Source organism: Sphaerodactylus townsendi, linkage group LG17 (assembly GCF_021028975.2).
Source record: "Sphaerodactylus townsendi isolate TG3544 linkage group LG17, MPM_Stown_v2.3, whole genome shotgun sequence".
In the NCBI taxonomy this organism is placed as follows: domain Eukaryota; kingdom Metazoa; phylum Chordata; class Lepidosauria; order Squamata; family Sphaerodactylidae; genus Sphaerodactylus; species Sphaerodactylus townsendi.
Window position 1 is genome coordinate 1,260,864 of NC_059441.1, and position 19,953 is coordinate 1,280,816.

Genomic DNA, 19,953 nt, shown 5'->3' on the forward strand with positions numbered 1-19,953 from the left:
ACCCCCCCCCCCCCCCACCCCCCCCCCCCCCCACCCCCCCCCCCCCCCACCCCCCCCCCCCCCCACCCCCCCCCCCCCCCACCCCCCCCCCCCCCCACCCCCCCCCCCCCCCACCCCCCCCCCCCCCCACCCCCCCCCCCCCCCACCCCCCCCCCCCCCCACCCCCCCCCCCCCCCACCCCCCCCCCCCCCCACCCCCCCCCCCCCCCACCCCCCCCCCCCCCCACCCCCCCCCCCCCCCACCCCCCCCCCCCCCCACCCCCCCCCCCCCCCACCCCCCCCCCCCCCCACCCCCCCCCCCCCCCACCCCCCCCCCCCCCCACCCCCCCCCCCCCCCACCCCCCCCCCCCCCCACCCCCCCCCCCCCCCACCCCCCCCCCCCCCCACCCCCCCCCCCCCCCACCCCCCCCCCCCCCCACCCCCCCCCCCCCCCACCCCCCCCCCCCCCCACCCCCCCCCCCCCCCACCCCCCCCCCCCCCCACCCCCCCCCCCCCCCACCCCCCCCCCCCCCCACCCCCCCCCCCCCCCACCCCCCCCCCCCCCCACCCCCCCCCCCCCCCACCCCCCCCCCCCCCCACCCCCCCCCCCCCCCACCCCCCCCCCCCCCCACCCCCCCCCCCCCCCACCCCCCCCCCCCCCCACCCCCCCCCCCCCCCACCCCCCCCCCCCCCCACCCCCCCCCCCCCCCACCCCCCCCCCCCCCCACCCCCCCCCCCCCCCACCCCCCCCCCCCCCCACCCCCCCCCCCCCCCACCCCCCCCCCCCCCCACCCCCCCCCCCCCCCACCCCCCCCCCCCCCCACCCCCCCCCCCCCCCACCCCCCCCCCCCCCCACCCCCCCCCCCCCCCACCCCCCCCCCCCCCCACCCCCCCCCCCCCCCACCCCCCCCCCCCCCCACCCCCCCCCCCCCCCACCCCCCCCCCCCCCCACCCCCCCCCCCCCCCACCCCCCCCCCCCCCCACCCCCCCCCCCCCCCACCCCCCCCCCCCCCCACCCCCCCCCCCCCCCACCCCCCCCCCCCCCCACCCCCCCCCCCCCCCACCCCCCCCCCCCCCCACCCCCCCCCCCCCCCACCCCCCCCCCCCCCCACCCCCCCCCCCCCCCACCCCCCCCCCCCCCCACCCCCCCCCCCCCCCACCCCCCCCCCCCCCCACCCCCCCCCCCCCCCACCCCCCCCCCCCCCCACCCCCCCCCCCCCCCACCCCCCCCCCCCCCCACCCCCCCCCCCCCCCACCCCCCCCCCCCCCCACCCCCCCCCCCCCCCACCCCCCCCCCCCCCCACCCCCCCCCCCCCCCACCCCCCCCCCCCCCCACCCCCCCCCCCCCCCACCCCCCCCCCCCCCCACCCCCCCCCCCCCCCACCCCCCCCCCCCCCCACCCCCCCCCCCCCCCACCCCCCCCCCCCCCCACCCCCCCCCCCCCCCACCCCCCCCCCCCCCCACCCCCCCCCCCCCCCACCCCCCCCCCCCCCCACCCCCCCCCCCCCCCACCCCCCCCCCCCCCCACCCCCCCCCCCCCCCACCCCCCCCCCCCCCCACCCCCCCCCCCCCCCACCCCCCCCCCCCCCCACCCCCCCCCCCCCCCACCCCCCCCCCCCCCCACCCCCCCCCCCCCCCACCCCCCCCCCCCCCCACCCCCCCCCCCCCCCACCCCCCCCCCCCCCCACCCCCCCCCCCCCCCACCCCCCCCCCCCCCCACCCCCCCCCCCCCCCACCCCCCCCCCCCCCCACCCCCCCCCCCCCCCACCCCCCCCCCCCCCCACCCCCCCCCCCCCCCACCCCCCCCCCCCCCCACCCCCCCCCCCCCCCACCCCCCCCCCCCCCCACCCCCCCCCCCCCCCACCCCCCCCCCCCCCCACCCCCCCCCCCCCCCACCCCCCCCCCCCCCCACCCCCCCCCCCCCCCACCCCCCCCCCCCCCCACCCCCCCCCCCCCCCACCCCCCCCCCCCCCCACCCCCCCCCCCCCCCACCCCCCCCCCCCCCCACCCCCCCCCCCCCCCACCCCCCCCCCCCCCCACCCCCCCCCCCCCCCACCCCCCCCCCCCCCCACCCCCCCCCCCCCCCACCCCCCCCCCCCCCCACCCCCCCCCCCCCCCACCCCCCCCCCCCCCCACCCCCCCCCCCCCCCACCCCCCCCCCCCCCCACCCCCCCCCCCCCCCACCCCCCCCCCCCCCCACCCCCCCCCCCCCCCACCCCCCCCCCCCCCCACCCCCCCCCCCCCCCACCCCCCCCCCCCCCCACCCCCCCCCCCCCCCACCCCCCCCCCCCCCCACCCCCCCCCCCCCCCACCCCCCCCCCCCCCCACCCCCCCCCCCCCCCACCCCCCCCCCCCCCCACCCCCCCCCCCCCCCACCCCCCCCCCCCCCCACCCCCCCCCCCCCCCACCCCCCCCCCCCCCCACCCCCCCCCCCCCCCACCCCCCCCCCCCCCCACCCCCCCCCCCCCCCACCCCCCCCCCCCCCCACCCCCCCCCCCCCCCACCCCCCCCCCCCCCCACCCCCCCCCCCCCCCACCCCCCCCCCCCCCCACCCCCCCCCCCCCCCACCCCCCCCCCCCCCCACCCCCCCCCCCCCCCACCCCCCCCCCCCCCCACCCCCCCCCCCCCCCACCCCCCCCCCCCCCCACCCCCCCCCCCCCCCACCCCCCCCCCCCCCCACCCCCCCCCCCCCCCACCCCCCCCCCCCCCCACCCCCCCCCCCCCCCACCCCCCCCCCCCCCCACCCCCCCCCCCCCCCACCCCCCCCCCCCCCCACCCCCCCCCCCCCCCACCCCCCCCCCCCCCCACCCCCCCCCCCCCCCACCCCCCCCCCCCCCCACCCCCCCCCCCCCCCACCCCCCCCCCCCCCCACCCCCCCCCCCCCCCACCCCCCCCCCCCCCCACCCCCCCCCCCCCCCACCCCCCCCCCCCCCCACCCCCCCCCCCCCCCACCCCCCCCCCCCCCCACCCCCCCCCCCCCCCACCCCCCCCCCCCCCCACCCCCCCCCCCCCCCACCCCCCCCCCCCCCCACCCCCCCCCCCCCCCACCCCCCCCCCCCCCCACCCCCCCCCCCCCCCACCCCCCCCCCCCCCCACCCCCCCCCCCCCCCACCCCCCCCCCCCCCCACCCCCCCCCCCCCCCACCCCCCCCCCCCCCCACCCCCCCCCCCCCCCACCCCCCCCCCCCCCCACCCCCCCCCCCCCCCACCCCCCCCCCCCCCCACCCCCCCCCCCCCCCACCCCCCCCCCCCCCCACCCCCCCCCCCCCCCACCCCCCCCCCCCCCCACCCCCCCCCCCCCCCACCCCCCCCCCCCCCCACCCCCCCCCCCCCCCACCCCCCCCCCCCCCCACCCCCCCCCCCCCCCACCCCCCCCCCCCCCCACCCCCCCCCCCCCCCACCCCCCCCCCCCCCCACCCCCCCCCCCCCCCACCCCCCCCCCCCCCCACCCCCCCCCCCCCCCACCCCCCCCCCCCCCCACCCCCCCCCCCCCCCACCCCCCCCCCCCCCCACCCCCCCCCCCCCCCACCCCCCCCCCCCCCCACCCCCCCCCCCCCCCACCCCCCCCCCCCCCCACCCCCCCCCCCCCCCACCCCCCCCCCCCCCCACCCCCCCCCCCCCCCACCCCCCCCCCCCCCCACCCCCCCCCCCCCCCACCCCCCCCCCCCCCCACCCCCCCCCCCCCCCACCCCCCCCCCCCCCCACCCCCCCCCCCCCCCACCCCCCCCCCCCCCCACCCCCCCCCCCCCCCACCCCCCCCCCCCCCCACCCCCCCCCCCCCCCACCCCCCCCCCCCCCCACCCCCCCCCCCCCCCACCCCCCCCCCCCCCCACCCCCCCCCCCCCCCACCCCCCCCCCCCCCCACCCCCCCCCCCCCCCACCCCCCCCCCCCCCCACCCCCCCCCCCCCCCACCCCCCCCCCCCCCCACCCCCCCCCCCCCCCACCCCCCCCCCCCCCCACCCCCCCCCCCCCCCACCCCCCCCCCCCCCCACCCCCCCCCCCCCCCACCCCCCCCCCCCCCCACCCCCCCCCCCCCCCACCCCCCCCCCCCCCCACCCCCCCCCCCCCCCACCCCCCCCCCCCCCCACCCCCCCCCCCCCCCACCCCCCCCCCCCCCCACCCCCCCCCCCCCCCACCCCCCCCCCCCCCCACCCCCCCCCCCCCCCACCCCCCCCCCCCCCCACCCCCCCCCCCCCCCACCCCCCCCCCCCCCCACCCCCCCCCCCCCCCACCCCCCCCCCCCCCCACCCCCCCCCCCCCCCACCCCCCCCCCCCCCCACCCCCCCCCCCCCCCACCCCCCCCCCCCCCCACCCCCCCCCCCCCCCACCCCCCCCCCCCCCCACCCCCCCCCCCCCCCACCCCCCCCCCCCCCCACCCCCCCCCCCCCCCACCCCCCCCCCCCCCCACCCCCCCCCCCCCCCACCCCCCCCCCCCCCCACCCCCCCCCCCCCCCACCCCCCCCCCCCCCCACCCCCCCCCCCCCCCACCCCCCCCCCCCCCCACCCCCCCCCCCCCCCACCCCCCCCCCCCCCCACCCCCCCCCCCCCCCACCCCCCCCCCCCCCCACCCCCCCCCCCCCCCACCCCCCCCCCCCCCCACCCCCCCCCCCCCCCACCCCCCCCCCCCCCCACCCCCCCCCCCCCCCACCCCCCCCCCCCCCCACCCCCCCCCCCCCCCACCCCCCCCCCCCCCCACCCCCCCCCCCCCCCACCCCCCCCCCCCCCCACCCCCCCCCCCCCCCACCCCCCCCCCCCCCCACCCCCCCCCCCCCCCACCCCCCCCCCCCCCCACCCCCCCCCCCCCCCACCCCCCCCCCCCCCCACCCCCCCCCCCCCCCACCCCCCCCCCCCCCCACCCCCCCCCCCCCCCACCCCCCCCCCCCCCCACCCCCCCCCCCCCCCACCCCCCCCCCCCCCCACCCCCCCCCCCCCCCACCCCCCCCCCCCCCCACCCCCCCCCCCCCCCACCCCCCCCCCCCCCCACCCCCCCCCCCCCCCACCCCCCCCCCCCCCCACCCCCCCCCCCCCCCACCCCCCCCCCCCCCCACCCCCCCCCCCCCCCACCCCCCCCCCCCCCCACCCCCCCCCCCCCCCACCCCCCCCCCCCCCCACCCCCCCCCCCCCCCACCCCCCCCCCCCCCCACCCCCCCCCCCCCCCACCCCCCCCCCCCCCCACCCCCCCCCCCCCCCACCCCCCCCCCCCCCCACCCCCCCCCCCCCCCACCCCCCCCCCCCCCCACCCCCCCCCCCCCCCACCCCCCCCCCCCCCCACCCCCCCCCCCCCCCACCCCCCCCCCCCCCCACCCCCCCCCCCCCCCACCCCCCCCCCCCCCCACCCCCCCCCCCCCCCACCCCCCCCCCCCCCCACCCCCCCCCCCCCCCACCCCCCCCCCCCCCCACCCCCCCCCCCCCCCACCCCCCCCCCCCCCCACCCCCCCCCCCCCCCACCCCCCCCCCCCCCCACCCCCCCCCCCCCCCACCCCCCCCCCCCCCCACCCCCCCCCCCCCCCACCCCCCCCCCCCCCCACCCCCCCCCCCCCCCACCCCCCCCCCCCCCCACCCCCCCCCCCCCCCACCCCCCCCCCCCCCCACCCCCCCCCCCCCCCACCCCCCCCCCCCCCCACCCCCCCCCCCCCCCACCCCCCCCCCCCCCCACCCCCCCCCCCCCCCACCCCCCCCCCCCCCCACCCCCCCCCCCCCCCACCCCCCCCCCCCCCCACCCCCCCCCCCCCCCACCCCCCCCCCCCCCCACCCCCCCCCCCCCCCACCCCCCCCCCCCCCCACCCCCCCCCCCCCCCACCCCCCCCCCCCCCCACCCCCCCCCCCCCCCACCCCCCCCCCCCCCCACCCCCCCCCCCCCCCACCCCCCCCCCCCCCCACCCCCCCCCCCCCCCACCCCCCCCCCCCCCCACCCCCCCCCCCCCCCACCCCCCCCCCCCCCCACCCCCCCCCCCCCCCACCCCCCCCCCCCCCCACCCCCCCCCCCCCCCACCCCCCCCCCCCCCCACCCCCCCCCCCCCCCACCCCCCCCCCCCCCCACCCCCCCCCCCCCCCACCCCCCCCCCCCCCCACCCCCCCCCCCCCCCACCCCCCCCCCCCCCCACCCCCCCCCCCCCCCACCCCCCCCCCCCCCCACCCCCCCCCCCCCCCACCCCCCCCCCCCCCCACCCCCCCCCCCCCCCACCCCCCCCCCCCCCCACCCCCCCCCCCCCCCACCCCCCCCCCCCCCCACCCCCCCCCCCCCCCACCCCCCCCCCCCCCCACCCCCCCCCCCCCCCACCCCCCCCCCCCCCCACCCCCCCCCCCCCCCACCCCCCCCCCCCCCCACCCCCCCCCCCCCCCACCCCCCCCCCCCCCCACCCCCCCCCCCCCCCACCCCCCCCCCCCCCCACCCCCCCCCCCCCCCACCCCCCCCCCCCCCCACCCCCCCCCCCCCCCACCCCCCCCCCCCCCCACCCCCCCCCCCCCCCACCCCCCCCCCCCCCCACCCCCCCCCCCCCCCACCCCCCCCCCCCCCCACCCCCCCCCCCCCCCACCCCCCCCCCCCCCCACCCCCCCCCCCCCCCACCCCCCCCCCCCCCCACCCCCCCCCCCCCCCACCCCCCCCCCCCCCCACCCCCCCCCCCCCCCACCCCCCCCCCCCCCCACCCCCCCCCCCCCCCACCCCCCCCCCCCCCCACCCCCCCCCCCCCCCACCCCCCCCCCCCCCCACCCCCCCCCCCCCCCACCCCCCCCCCCCCCCACCCCCCCCCCCCCCCACCCCCCCCCCCCCCCACCCCCCCCCCCCCCCACCCCCCCCCCCCCCCACCCCCCCCCCCCCCCACCCCCCCCCCCCCCCACCCCCCCCCCCCCCCACCCCCCCCCCCCCCCACCCCCCCCCCCCCCCACCCCCCCCCCCCCCCACCCCCCCCCCCCCCCACCCCCCCCCCCCCCCACCCCCCCCCCCCCCCACCCCCCCCCCCCCCCACCCCCCCCCCCCCCCACCCCCCCCCCCCCCCACCCCCCCCCCCCCCCACCCCCCCCCCCCCCCACCCCCCCCCCCCCCCACCCCCCCCCCCCCCCACCCCCCCCCCCCCCCACCCCCCCCCCCCCCCACCCCCCCCCCCCCCCACCCCCCCCCCCCCCCACCCCCCCCCCCCCCCACCCCCCCCCCCCCCCACCCCCCCCCCCCCCCACCCCCCCCCCCCCCCACCCCCCCCCCCCCCCACCCCCCCCCCCCCCCACCCCCCCCCCCCCCCACCCCCCCCCCCCCCCACCCCCCCCCCCCCCCACCCCCCCCCCCCCCCACCCCCCCCCCCCCCCACCCCCCCCCCCCCCCACCCCCCCCCCCCCCCACCCCCCCCCCCCCCCACCCCCCCCCCCCCCCACCCCCCCCCCCCCCCACCCCCCCCCCCCCCCACCCCCCCCCCCCCCCACCCCCCCCCCCCCCCACCCCCCCCCCCCCCCACCCCCCCCCCCCCCCACCCCCCCCCCCCCCCACCCCCCCCCCCCCCCACCCCCCCCCCCCCCCACCCCCCCCCCCCCCCACCCCCCCCCCCCCCCACCCCCCCCCCCCCCCACCCCCCCCCCCCCCCACCCCCCCCCCCCCCCACCCCCCCCCCCCCCCACCCCCCCCCCCCCCCACCCCCCCCCCCCCCCACCCCCCCCCCCCCCCACCCCCCCCCCCCCCCACCCCCCCCCCCCCCCACCCCCCCCCCCCCCCACCCCCCCCCCCCCCCACCCCCCCCCCCCCCCACCCCCCCCCCCCCCCACCCCCCCCCCCCCCCACCCCCCCCCCCCCCCACCCCCCCCCCCCCCCACCCCCCCCCCCCCCCACCCCCCCCCCCCCCCACCCCCCCCCCCCCCCACCCCCCCCCCCCCCCACCCCCCCCCCCCCCCACCCCCCCCCCCCCCCACCCCCCCCCCCCCCCACCCCCCCCCCCCCCCACCCCCCCCCCCCCCCACCCCCCCCCCCCCCCACCCCCCCCCCCCCCCACCCCCCCCCCCCCCCACCCCCCCCCCCCCCCACCCCCCCCCCCCCCCACCCCCCCCCCCCCCCACCCCCCCCCCCCCCCACCCCCCCCCCCCCCCACCCCCCCCCCCCCCCACCCCCCCCCCCCCCCACCCCCCCCCCCCCCCACCCCCCCCCCCCCCCACCCCCCCCCCCCCCCACCCCCCCCCCCCCCCACCCCCCCCCCCCCCCACCCCCCCCCCCCCCCACCCCCCCCCCCCCCCACCCCCCCCCCCCCCCACCCCCCCCCCCCCCCACCCCCCCCCCCCCCCACCCCCCCCCCCCCCCACCCCCCCCCCCCCCCACCCCCCCCCCCCCCCACCCCCCCCCCCCCCCACCCCCCCCCCCCCCCACCCCCCCCCCCCCCCACCCCCCCCCCCCCCCACCCCCCCCCCCCCCCACCCCCCCCCCCCCCCACCCCCCCCCCCCCCCACCCCCCCCCCCCCCCACCCCCCCCCCCCCCCACCCCCCCCCCCCCCCACCCCCCCCCCCCCCCACCCCCCCCCCCCCCCACCCCCCCCCCCCCCCACCCCCCCCCCCCCCCACCCCCCCCCCCCCCCACCCCCCCCCCCCCCCACCCCCCCCCCCCCCCACCCCCCCCCCCCCCCACCCCCCCCCCCCCCCACCCCCCCCCCCCCCCACCCCCCCCCCCCCCCACCCCCCCCCCCCCCCACCCCCCCCCCCCCCCACCCCCCCCCCCCCCCACCCCCCCCCCCCCCCACCCCCCCCCCCCCCCACCCCCCCCCCCCCCCACCCCCCCCCCCCCCCACCCCCCCCCCCCCCCACCCCCCCCCCCCCCCACCCCCCCCCCCCCCCACCCCCCCCCCCCCCCACCCCCCCCCCCCCCCACCCCCCCCCCCCCCCACCCCCCCCCCCCCCCACCCCCCCCCCCCCCCACCCCCCCCCCCCCCCACCCCCCCCCCCCCCCACCCCCCCCCCCCCCCACCCCCCCCCCCCCCCACCCCCCCCCCCCCCCACCCCCCCCCCCCCCCACCCCCCCCCCCCCCCACCCCCCCCCCCCCCCACCCCCCCCCCCCCCCACCCCCCCCCCCCCCCACCCCCCCCCCCCCCCACCCCCCCCCCCCCCCACCCCCCCCCCCCCCCACCCCCCCCCCCCCCCACCCCCCCCCCCCCCCACCCCCCCCCCCCCCCACCCCCCCCCCCCCCCACCCCCCCCCCCCCCCACCCCCCCCCCCCCCCACCCCCCCCCCCCCCCACCCCCCCCCCCCCCCACCCCCCCCCCCCCCCACCCCCCCCCCCCCCCACCCCCCCCCCCCCCCACCCCCCCCCCCCCCCACCCCCCCCCCCCCCCACCCCCCCCCCCCCCCACCCCCCCCCCCCCCCACCCCCCCCCCCCCCCACCCCCCCCCCCCCCCACCCCCCCCCCCCCCCACCCCCCCCCCCCCCCACCCCCCCCCCCCCCCACCCCCCCCCCCCCCCACCCCCCCCCCCCCCCACCCCCCCCCCCCCCCACCCCCCCCCCCCCCCACCCCCCCCCCCCCCCACCCCCCCCCCCCCCCACCCCCCCCCCCCCCCACCCCCCCCCCCCCCCACCCCCCCCCCCCCCCACCCCCCCCCCCCCCCACCCCCCCCCCCCCCCACCCCCCCCCCCCCCCACCCCCCCCCCCCCCCACCCCCCCCCCCCCCCACCCCCCCCCCCCCCCACCCCCCCCCCCCCCCACCCCCCCCCCCCCCCACCCCCCCCCCCCCCCACCCCCCCCCCCCCCCACCCCCCCCCCCCCCCACCCCCCCCCCCCCCCACCCCCCCCCCCCCCCACCCCCCCCCCCCCCCACCCCCCCCCCCCCCCACCCCCCCCCCCCCCCACCCCCCCCCCCCCCCACCCCCCCCCCCCCCCACCCCCCCCCCCCCCCACCCCCCCCCCCCCCCACCCCCCCCCCCCCCCACCCCCCCCCCCCCCCACCCCCCCCCCCCCCCACCCCCCCCCCCCCCCACCCCCCCCCCCCCCCACCCCCCCCCCCCCCCACCCCCCCCCCCCCCCACCCCCCCCCCCCCCCACCCCCCCCCCCCCCCACCCCCCCCCCCCCCCACCCCCCCCCCCCCCCACCCCCCCCCCCCCCCACCCCCCCCCCCCCCCACCCCCCCCCCCCCCCACCCCCCCCCCCCCCCACCCCCCCCCCCCCCCACCCCCCCCCCCCCCCACCCCCCCCCCCCCCCACCCCCCCCCCCCCCCACCCCCCCCCCCCCCCACCCCCCCCCCCCCCCACCCCCCCCCCCCCCCACCCCCCCCCCCCCCCACCCCCCCCCCCCCCCACCCCCCCCCCCCCCCACCCCCCCCCCCCCCCACCCCCCCCCCCCCCCACCCCCCCCCCCCCCCACCCCCCCCCCCCCCCACCCCCCCCCCCCCCCACCCCCCCCCCCCCCCACCCCCCCCCCCCCCCACCCCCCCCCCCCCCCACCCCCCCCCCCCCCCACCCCCCCCCCCCCCCACCCCCCCCCCCCCCCACCCCCCCCCCCCCCCACCCCCCCCCCCCCCCACCCCCCCCCCCCCCCACCCCCCCCCCCCCCCACCCCCCCCCCCCCCCACCCCCCCCCCCCCCCACCCCCCCCCCCCCCCACCCCCCCCCCCCCCCACCCCCCCCCCCCCCCACCCCCCCCCCCCCCCACCCCCCCCCCCCCCCACCCCCCCCCCCCCCCACCCCCCCCCCCCCCCACCCCCCCCCCCCCCCACCCCCCCCCCCCCCCACCCCCCCCCCCCCCCACCCCCCCCCCCCCCCACCCCCCCCCCCCCCCACCCCCCCCCCCCCCCACCCCCCCCCCCCCCCACCCCCCCCCCCCCCCACCCCCCCCCCCCCCCACCCCCCCCCCCCCCCACCCCCCCCCCCCCCCACCCCCCCCCCCCCCCACCCCCCCCCCCCCCCACCCCCCCCCCCCCCCACCCCCCCCCCCCCCCACCCCCCCCCCCCCCCACCCCCCCCCCCCCCCACCCCCCCCCCCCCCCACCCCCCCCCCCCCCCACCCCCCCCCCCCCCCACCCCCCCCCCCCCCCACCCCCCCCCCCCCCCACCCCCCCCCCCCCCCACCCCCCCCCCCCCCCACCCCCCCCCCCCCCCACCCCCCCCCCCCCCCACCCCCCCCCCCCCCCACCCCCCCCCCCCCCCACCCCCCCCCCCCCCCACCCCCCCCCCCCCCCACCCCCCCCCCCCCCCACCCCCCCCCCCCCCCACCCCCCCCCCCCCCCACCCCCCCCCCCCCCCACCCCCCCCCCCCCCCACCCCCCCCCCCCCCCACCCCCCCCCCCCCCCACCCCCCCCCCCCCCCACCCCCCCCCCCCCCCACCCCCCCCCCCCCCCACCCCCCCCCCCCCCCACCCCCCCCCCCCCCCACCCCCCCCCCCCCCCACCCCCCCCCCCCCCCACCCCCCCCCCCCCCCACCCCCCCCCCCCCCCACCCCCCCCCCCCCCCACCCCCCCCCCCCCCCACCCCCCCCCCCCCCCACCCCCCCCCCCCCCCACCCCCCCCCCCCCCCACCCCCCCCCCCCCCCACCCCCCCCCCCCCCCACCCCCCCCCCCCCCCACCCCCCCCCCCCCCCACCCCCCCCCCCCCCCACCCCCCCCCCCCCCCACCCCCCCCCCCCCCCACCCCCCCCCCCCCCCACCCCCCCCCCCCCCCACCCCCCCCCCCCCCCACCCCCCCCCCCCCCCACCCCCCCCCCCCCCCACCCCCCCCCCCCCCCACCCCCCCCCCCCCCCACCCCCCCCCCCCCCCACCCCCCCCCCCCCCCACCCCCCCCCCCCCCCACCCCCCCCCCCCCCCACCCCCCCCCCCCCCCACCCCCCCCCCCCCCCACCCCCCCCCCCCCCCACCCCCCCCCCCCCCCACCCCCCCCCCCCCCCACCCCCCCCCCCCCCCACCCCCCCCCCCCCCCACCCCCCCCCCCCCCCACCCCCCCCCCCCCCCACCCCCCCCCCCCCCCACCCCCCCCCCCCCCCACCCCCCCCCCCCCCCACCCCCCCCCCCCCCCACCCCCCCCCCCCCCCACCCCCCCCCCCCCCCACCCCCCCCCCCCCCCACCCCCCCCCCCCCCCACCCCCCCCCCCCCCCACCCCCCCCCCCCCCCACCCCCCCCCCCCCCCACCCCCCCCCCCCCCCACCCCCCCCCCCCCCCACCCCCCCCCCCCCCCACCCCCCCCCCCCCCCACCCCCCCCCCCCCCCACCCCCCCCCCCCCCCACCCCCCCCCCCCCCCACCCCCCCCCCCCCCCACCCCCCCCCCCCCCCACCCCCCCCCCCCCCCACCCCCCCCCCCCCCCACCCCCCCCCCCCCCCACCCCCCCCCCCCCCCACCCCCCCCCCCCCCCACCCCCCCCCCCCCCCACCCCCCCCCCCCCCCACCCCCCCCCCCCCCCACCCCCCCCCCCCCCCACCCCCCCCCCCCCCCACCCCCCCCCCCCCCCACCCCCCCCCCCCCCCACCCCCCCCCCCCCCCACCCCCCCCCCCCCCCACCCCCCCCCCCCCCCACCCCCCCCCCCCCCCACCCCCCCCCCCCCCCACCCCCCCCCCCCCCCACCCCCCCCCCCCCCCACCCCCCCCCCCCCCCACCCCCCCCCCCCCCCACCCCCCCCCCCCCCCACCCCCCCCCCCCCCCACCCCCCCCCCCCCCCACCCCCCCCCCCCCCCACCCCCCCCCCCCCCCACCCCCCCCCCCCCCCACCCCCCCCCCCCCCCACCCCCCCCCCCCCCCACCCCCCCCCCCCCCCACCCCCCCCCCCCCCCACCCCCCCCCCCCCCCACCCCCCCCCCCCCCCACCCCCCCCCCCCCCCACCCCCCCCCCCCCCCACCCCCCCCCCCCCCCACCCCCCCCCCCCCCCACCCCCCCCCCCCCCCACCCCCCCCCCCCCCCACCCCCCCCCCCCCCCACCCCCCCCCCCCCCCACCCCCCCCCCCCCCCACCCCCCCCCCCCCCCACCCCCCCCCCCCCCCACCCCCCCCCCCCCCCACCCCCCCCCCCCCCCACCCCCCCCCCCCCCCACCCCCCCCCCCCCCCACCCCCCCCCCCCCCCACCCCCCCCCCCCCCCACCCCCCCCCCCCCCCACCCCCCCCCCCCCCCACCCCCCCCCCCCCCCACCCCCCCCCCCCCCCACCCCCCCCCCCCCCCACCCCCCCCCCCCCCCACCCCCCCCCCCCCCCACCCCCCCCCCCCCCCACCCCCCCCCCCCCCCACCCCCCCCCCCCCCCACCCCCCCCCCCCCCCACCCCCCCCCCCCCCCACCCCCCCCCCCCCCCACCCCCCCCCCCCCCCACCCCCCCCCCCCCCCACCCCCCCCCCCCCCCACCCCCCCCCCCCCCCACCCCCCCCCCCCCCCACCCCCCCCCCCCCCCACCCCCCCCCCCCCCCACCCCCCCCCCCCCCCACCCCCCCCCCCCCCCACCCCCCCCCCCCCCCACCCCCCCCCCCCCCCACCCCCCCCCCCCCCCACCCCCCCCCCCCCCCACCCCCCCCCCCCCCCACCCCCCCCCCCCCCCACCCCCCCCCCCCCCCACCCCCCCCCCCCCCCACCCCCCCCCCCCCCCACCCCCCCCCCCCCCCACCCCCCCCCCCCCCCACCCCCCCCCCCCCCCACCCCCCCCCCCCCCCACCCCCCCCCCCCCCCACCCCCCCCCCCCCCCACCCCCCCCCCCCCCCACCCCCCCCCCCCCCCACCCCCCCCCCCCCCCACCCCCCCCCCCCCCCACCCCCCCCCCCCCCCACCCCCCCCCCCCCCCACCCCCCCCCCCCCCCACCCCCCCCCCCCCCCACCCCCCCCCCCCCCCACCCCCCCCCCCCCCCACCCCCCCCCCCCCCCACCCCCCCCCCCCCCCACCCCCCCCCCCCCCCACCCCCCCCCCCCCCCACCCCCCCCCCCCCCCACCCCCCCCCCCCCCCACCCCCCCCCCCCCCCACCCCCCCCCCCCCCCACCCCCCCCCCCCCCCACCCCCCCCCCCCCCCACCCCCCCCCCCCCCCACCCCCCCCCCCCCCCACCCCCCCCCCCCCCCACCCCCCCCCCCCCCCACCCCCCCCCCCCCCCACCCCCCCCCCCCCCCACCCCCCCCCCCCCCCACCCCCCCCCCCCCCCACCCCCCCCCCCCCCCACCCCCCCCCCCCCCCACCCCCCCCCCCCCCCACCCCCCACCATTGCTTTCACATCCTGCAGGTGAGCTCCCAAAGGCACCTGGTGGGCCACTGCGAGTAGCAGAGTGCTGGACTAGATGGACTCTGGTCTGATCCAGCAGGCTCTTTCTTATGTTCTTACGTTCTTATAAGGGGCTTGGACAGATTGAGGGAGGAGAAGTCGATGTATGGCTACCAATCTTGATCCTCCTTGATCTGAGATTGCAAATGCCTTAGCAGACCAGGTGCTCGGGAGCAGCAGCAGGCCATTGCTTTCACATCCTGCAGGTGAGCTCCCAAAGGCACCTGGTGGGCCACTGCGAGTAGCAGAGTGCTGGACGAGATGGACTCTGGTCTGATCCAGCAGGCTCTTTCTTATGTTCTTAGATGTCTTTGCCCTCTGTGTCTCTTCTTGTGGGAAAGCAGAATTCTGTATGAGATGGATCATTGGAAGAAATCCAGTAGAACAAGTCTTACGTCAGTTAAGAAAGGATTCACAGTCTGGAACTGAGCGAGCCAGTTATGTCAGCAATATCCTCTGCAAACTCACAAGCTTGATGAAACTCACAGTGACCAAAAAAACAACAACCCAGGTCCTTGTTTGCCCAGATCCACAAGGCCATGTGTCCAATTAAGTAAGAACTGATAAGGAAGCTCAGTTTGGATATTCACATCTAATCCCGCAACAATGATTGTGGTCGTATCGCTCCTTGTTGCGCTGGCACCAGAGGTGGGATCCAGCAGGTTCTCACAGGTTCCCGAGAGCAGGTTACTAATTATTTGTGTGTGCCAAGAGGGGGTTACTAATGGGTGATTTTGCCACGTGATTTTTGCCTTAGTTACGCCCCTCCTCTCAGCAGTAGCGCGCAGAACTTGAAGCAGTCTAGCAGGAGGTGCACCAGCGTGCGTGGCAGCCTGTGCCTGCGTGCATTCGTTTCCCGCCCAAGGACCGGCGCAGCGGCTGCATCCTTGCCACAGCCCTGCCCAGGAATGCCCCGCCCCCAGAATGCCCAGCCCCTGTCGTGCCCCGCCCAGCCCCATTGGCGCTACCCCACAGTTTGAATCCCACCACCATGGGAACCTGTTACTAAAATTTTTGGATCCCACCACTGGCTGGCACACATATGCAGAAAAAGTTATTATTACGCACGTGCTTTCCAGCACAAAACACCTAACATTTGGCACATGTACAGTGCCAGACTGAAGGCAGTGGTTGCTACCTCATGCGTGATGGGTTGTATGGCCAGATCATGTGCTGGTTTGTGGATGGGTACATATGCATATCTCTTGCATGGAGTCACCACACAAAAAAAAATGAATGACAGGTTTTTTGGCACCCCAGCCCAGTGTTTGATTTGATATGAATGTTAGGTGAAGGCTGCCACCTACTGCTAAGGAATGTCAGCTGACAAAGATGGCCTGAAGCCAACCAATTTCACAAAACAGTGAATTCTTTGTAGGATACCAGCTATTTCAAACCCTGTAGTGAGAAGCGCTGCCAAATATCAAATGCTCCGTCGCAAACTTCCCGCGGAGCGTTCGGTAGCCGAATAGTTGCCCTGTATAAAGCGGCATAGAGAGATCTCTGCAGGGATTGCTGCACAACAGAGCTGCAGAAAGGAGACCAGATCCTGCACATACGAGTTTCCGGGAAAGTTAGTCTCTCCAGCATTATGAGTTGATTGTTCCACAAGAAAACTGCTAGACCAGAATCCATCCCCCTTTTTTAAAAAAATACTTTTTGTTCCAGTATCTGGAATTCGGCAGTTCTGTGAAGACTCTTGTTCCCTTGTGAAAATTCACCACGAACTGTTTCTAGGTAGAGCAGGATTGCTAAACTGCAAAATAACTGGATCAGTCGTATGTGAGCATGGCCTCCTGAATCCTAAGTGCCTGGAAGTGAACACAGTCTATGAACCCAGCTTTGAAACTTTTCCCTAACCCTCTCTTTCCGGGAACCAAACAGCTAACTTGTGTATCTTTCAGGGCTTCTCTGCTTCCTGATTGGAGCGGTCGTCATACTGATGCACTATGTCCGCCCTGAGCTCTTGAGAGCTTTCTTCGACCTGTGCGAGGACGAAGAGGAGGACGAAGAGAACTTGGTGGACGTGTACATCAACCCCCACGTGACAGAAACCAAAACTGTTTCTTCCCAACCCAGTTTCAAACTGACCATCAAGAACAGCTAAAAACAAAAAAACTTTGCGCTGGACTTGTTCTACCTCCTGTTTCTACAGGGATATTGACTGCAACGTGGCCTAGTCTGGCCATAGCGTAGGCCCGGTGTGGTAGCCCTGAAGAGGGAACCCAGAACCTGGCTTCCTTTGAGTCTGGACCATAACAGGAAAGTGTTTCCTCTTGCAGCGCCACCAGCAAGAAGGAAGGAAGTGGCGGCCGGGGAAAGCTGGATCCAAAAAGAAGATCAAGGATAAGGCTTCGTTCGACTGGTCCTAGCAGGAGGCACAGAGAGACAGAATTGTCCAAGACATCCTGCTGGACAGGTTTACCCTGATTCAAGTTGGGAACTTTTCCATGCCACTGGACCGAGGTTTCCTCCAGAAGGGCCTGCACATTTAGCTTCCTTTTCTTATCCAGTTGTTTCTTAAAGAAAACATTGTGTTGTTTTTTTTAATGTCAAAGATGTAGCACTTAGCCTGCCTGATGGGCAAACTCCAAACCTCGCGGAAAGAATATCAGGGACGTTAATGGGAAATCGGTTGGTTCGCTCACACGAGGCCTCTCTTGTCCCTACTCACAAAGTAAGCAAATGCATGCAGGTGGGTGCATACAGAGGCGTTCCTCCCATTGGGCAAAGTGGGCAGCTGCCCAGGGCGCCACCTTGTGGTGGGCAACAAAATTGCAGGTTCGTTTGTGTGGGATTTTGTATTTTTAGTGTTTTTTCTGTTTTTGGCCTGCAGGGGGCGCAGATTTTAGGCTAGCAGCACCAAAATTTCAGGGATTTTTTTTTGGAGACTCTCCTGATGATATGACCCAGGTTTGGTGAGGTTCGGTTGAGAGAGTCCAAAGTTATGGACTCCCAAAGGGAGTGCCTCCATCCCCCATTGTTTCCAATGGGAGCTAATAGGAGATGGGGGCTACACCTTTGAGGGTCCATAACTTTGGACCCCCTGAACCAAACTTCACCAAACCTGGATGGTAATTACCAGTAGGGTCTCATGAAGATACTTCCGGAAATTTTGCGTTAAGCTATCTTAATAATTGCACCCCTGACAACAAGCACCCCCTACATTTCCCCAGATTCTCTTTTACATCCAGATTTGTGAGTTGGGGGATGTTCTATAATGTGATGGTGACTTTGAAACGACCTGGTGGAAAAAATCATTGTTTGATCATGGTGGGGGAGGGTGGCATCAAACTCAGGTTTTGCCCAGGGCTCCAGTTTGCATAGGTACGCCTCTGGGTGCATACGAGGTTACCTTAGACAACAGTCAACATTTAAAAGTAAAGTGGATGCCTTCAACCTTGAGTATAAATGAAAGCCAATTAGCTTAATGTACATCAGCAACACATTTTCTAGCAACAGACTAGACATTCTGGGGACTCTGTCCATGCTCAAAAGCCCTAGCAAAGCACGCCTGAGTTTGCTCACACAAAACAAACGGTGCTTTCGCTTTCCTTTTGCACTTGCGGTCTCGATCCACAAAGCACGATGTGAGAGCTGGCGATCCAAGCTCCAAAGAAGGTATAAGTTCTGTCGGGGATATCACCGAACATTTCGGTCCTGGGCACGGTTCTCCCGTTAGTGGACCGTCTTCATTTCAGAACCAGAAATCATGATCTCGCCAACGCTCTTTTTACAAATAGATGGTTGGTGCTGACTGTTGTATCGTCATGCAATGTCATAAGCTACAGGGATCTGACTTTGTGAATAAAATTCTAAACTTGAGTTTGGTGGCTGTTGATGGGTTCTTGGTTCATGTGGTAGACCAGTGGTTCCCAAACTTATTTGGCCTACTGCCCCCTTTCCAGAAAAAAATATTACTTAACGCCCCCTGGAAATTAATTTAAAATTTTTTTAAATAGCAATCAAACAGAAAGATATATGTATTAATGTTTCTACCTGTGGCCATCACCGCCCCCCTAGATCGCTGCAGCACCCACCAGGGGGCAGTGGCGTCCACTTTGGGAATCACTGTGGTAGACTCTAGAGCAGTGGTGGCGAACCTTTGGCACTCCAGATGTTATGGACTACAATTCCCATCAGCCACCAGCCAATTCCCATCAGCCAATTCCCATTGTAGTCCATAACATCTGGAGTGCCAAAGGTTCGCCACCACGGCTCTAGAGGCAAAGCATATGGCTGCTGCGCTATCCGGAGCTACTGTTCTCACTCTGTTCAGACCTGCAACTCACCTTTAGAAGAGAAGAAGAAGAGTTTGGATTTATATCCCCCCTTTCTCTCCTGAAGGGAGACTCAAAGGGGCTCACAATCTCCTTGCCCTTCCCCCCTCACAACAAACACCCTGTGAGGTAGGTGGGGCTGAGAGAGCTCTGAAAAGCTGCAACTAGCCCAAGGTCACCCAGCTGGCATGTGTGGGAGTGCACAGGCTAATCTGAATTCCCCAGATAAGCCTCCACGGCAGGCGGCAGAGCGGGGAATCAAACCCGGTTCCTCCAGATTAGAATGCACCTGCTCTTAGCCACTATGCCACTGCTGCTCCCTCCAGCAAGCACGTATCCTCACAGAAAGGATATCAGGAAGAGTCATAAGGAAGAGAGGAAGCCATAGTTGGGGATCAAGGCCGACAAACCAAGAGGCAGGGAGGCAATGCCCAAGGGAAACAGAGGGGGGAGTCTCATGGTGAGGAACAATCCGTGGCTCAGAGCCATGGAGGAATCCTGTAGCGCCGTGTGACTTCACCTGTCTATCCTGCTTCTCTGCATGCATGTAGGAATCACAAGGGGTAGTGCTGTCTAAGAGTGTGACCCAGAAGCGAGACCTACCAGAAAGGGACGTGGCTCATGACCTCCCTGAGGGCCCTGAGCCAGAGGCTGAAACAGCAGCCCAATGTTGCTTTTGCTCCAGATAATCAATGGAAACCTTTGTACTTAATTGACTCACTGGAGAGCCTTGGTTAATATTGAGCCACTCCCTCCTGAAGCACGCTTGGTTGGAGGCTGGATTACTGCGGGCTGGATTACTGTACTGCGGTGTGAGTCTGTGTCTTGCTGGAGGCGTTGTCGCCCAACTTTGCGGAGCACAAAAACTACACAAACGCCCTTCAGGCTTCATCAGGCAGAGCAGCTGGGCTTTTGCCTCTGTGGATTCAATCCGGACAAGACTCTGGAAGACCCATCAATGGATCACCAAAGTATTGTCGAAGGCTTTCACGGCTGGATTCAACTGGTTCTGGTGGGTTTTCCAGGCTGTGTGGCCGTGGTCAGGTGGATCTTGTTCCTAACGTTTCGCCTGCATCTGTGGCTGGCACCTTCAGAGGTGTATCACAGAGAATCACAGAGGTGTATCACTTCTCTGTGATACACCTCTGAAGATGCCAGCCACAGATGCAGGCGAAACGTTAGGAACAAGATCCACCAGACCACGGCCACACAGCCCAGAAAACCCACCAGAACCGGATCACTAAAGGTATTTTTATAGCAACTGTACAGCTGTGTGTGCGCATACTTTCTATTTTCCAGGTCTCAAATGACCCCTCAGAGTTGCTGAGAAGATGGTATGGCATAGTAGCTACAAGAAATGAGCTGTCATCTGGTTCAAAATCTCAGCCTTGCCGCAAGCTTGCTAGGGAGTCTTATTCAAGGCATTGGCTCAGCTTCAATCCTCTCTCTGCCAGATGGGTTCAGTAAAATCAGCCTACCTTACAGGGTGGTTGTAAAGAATGCCAGGA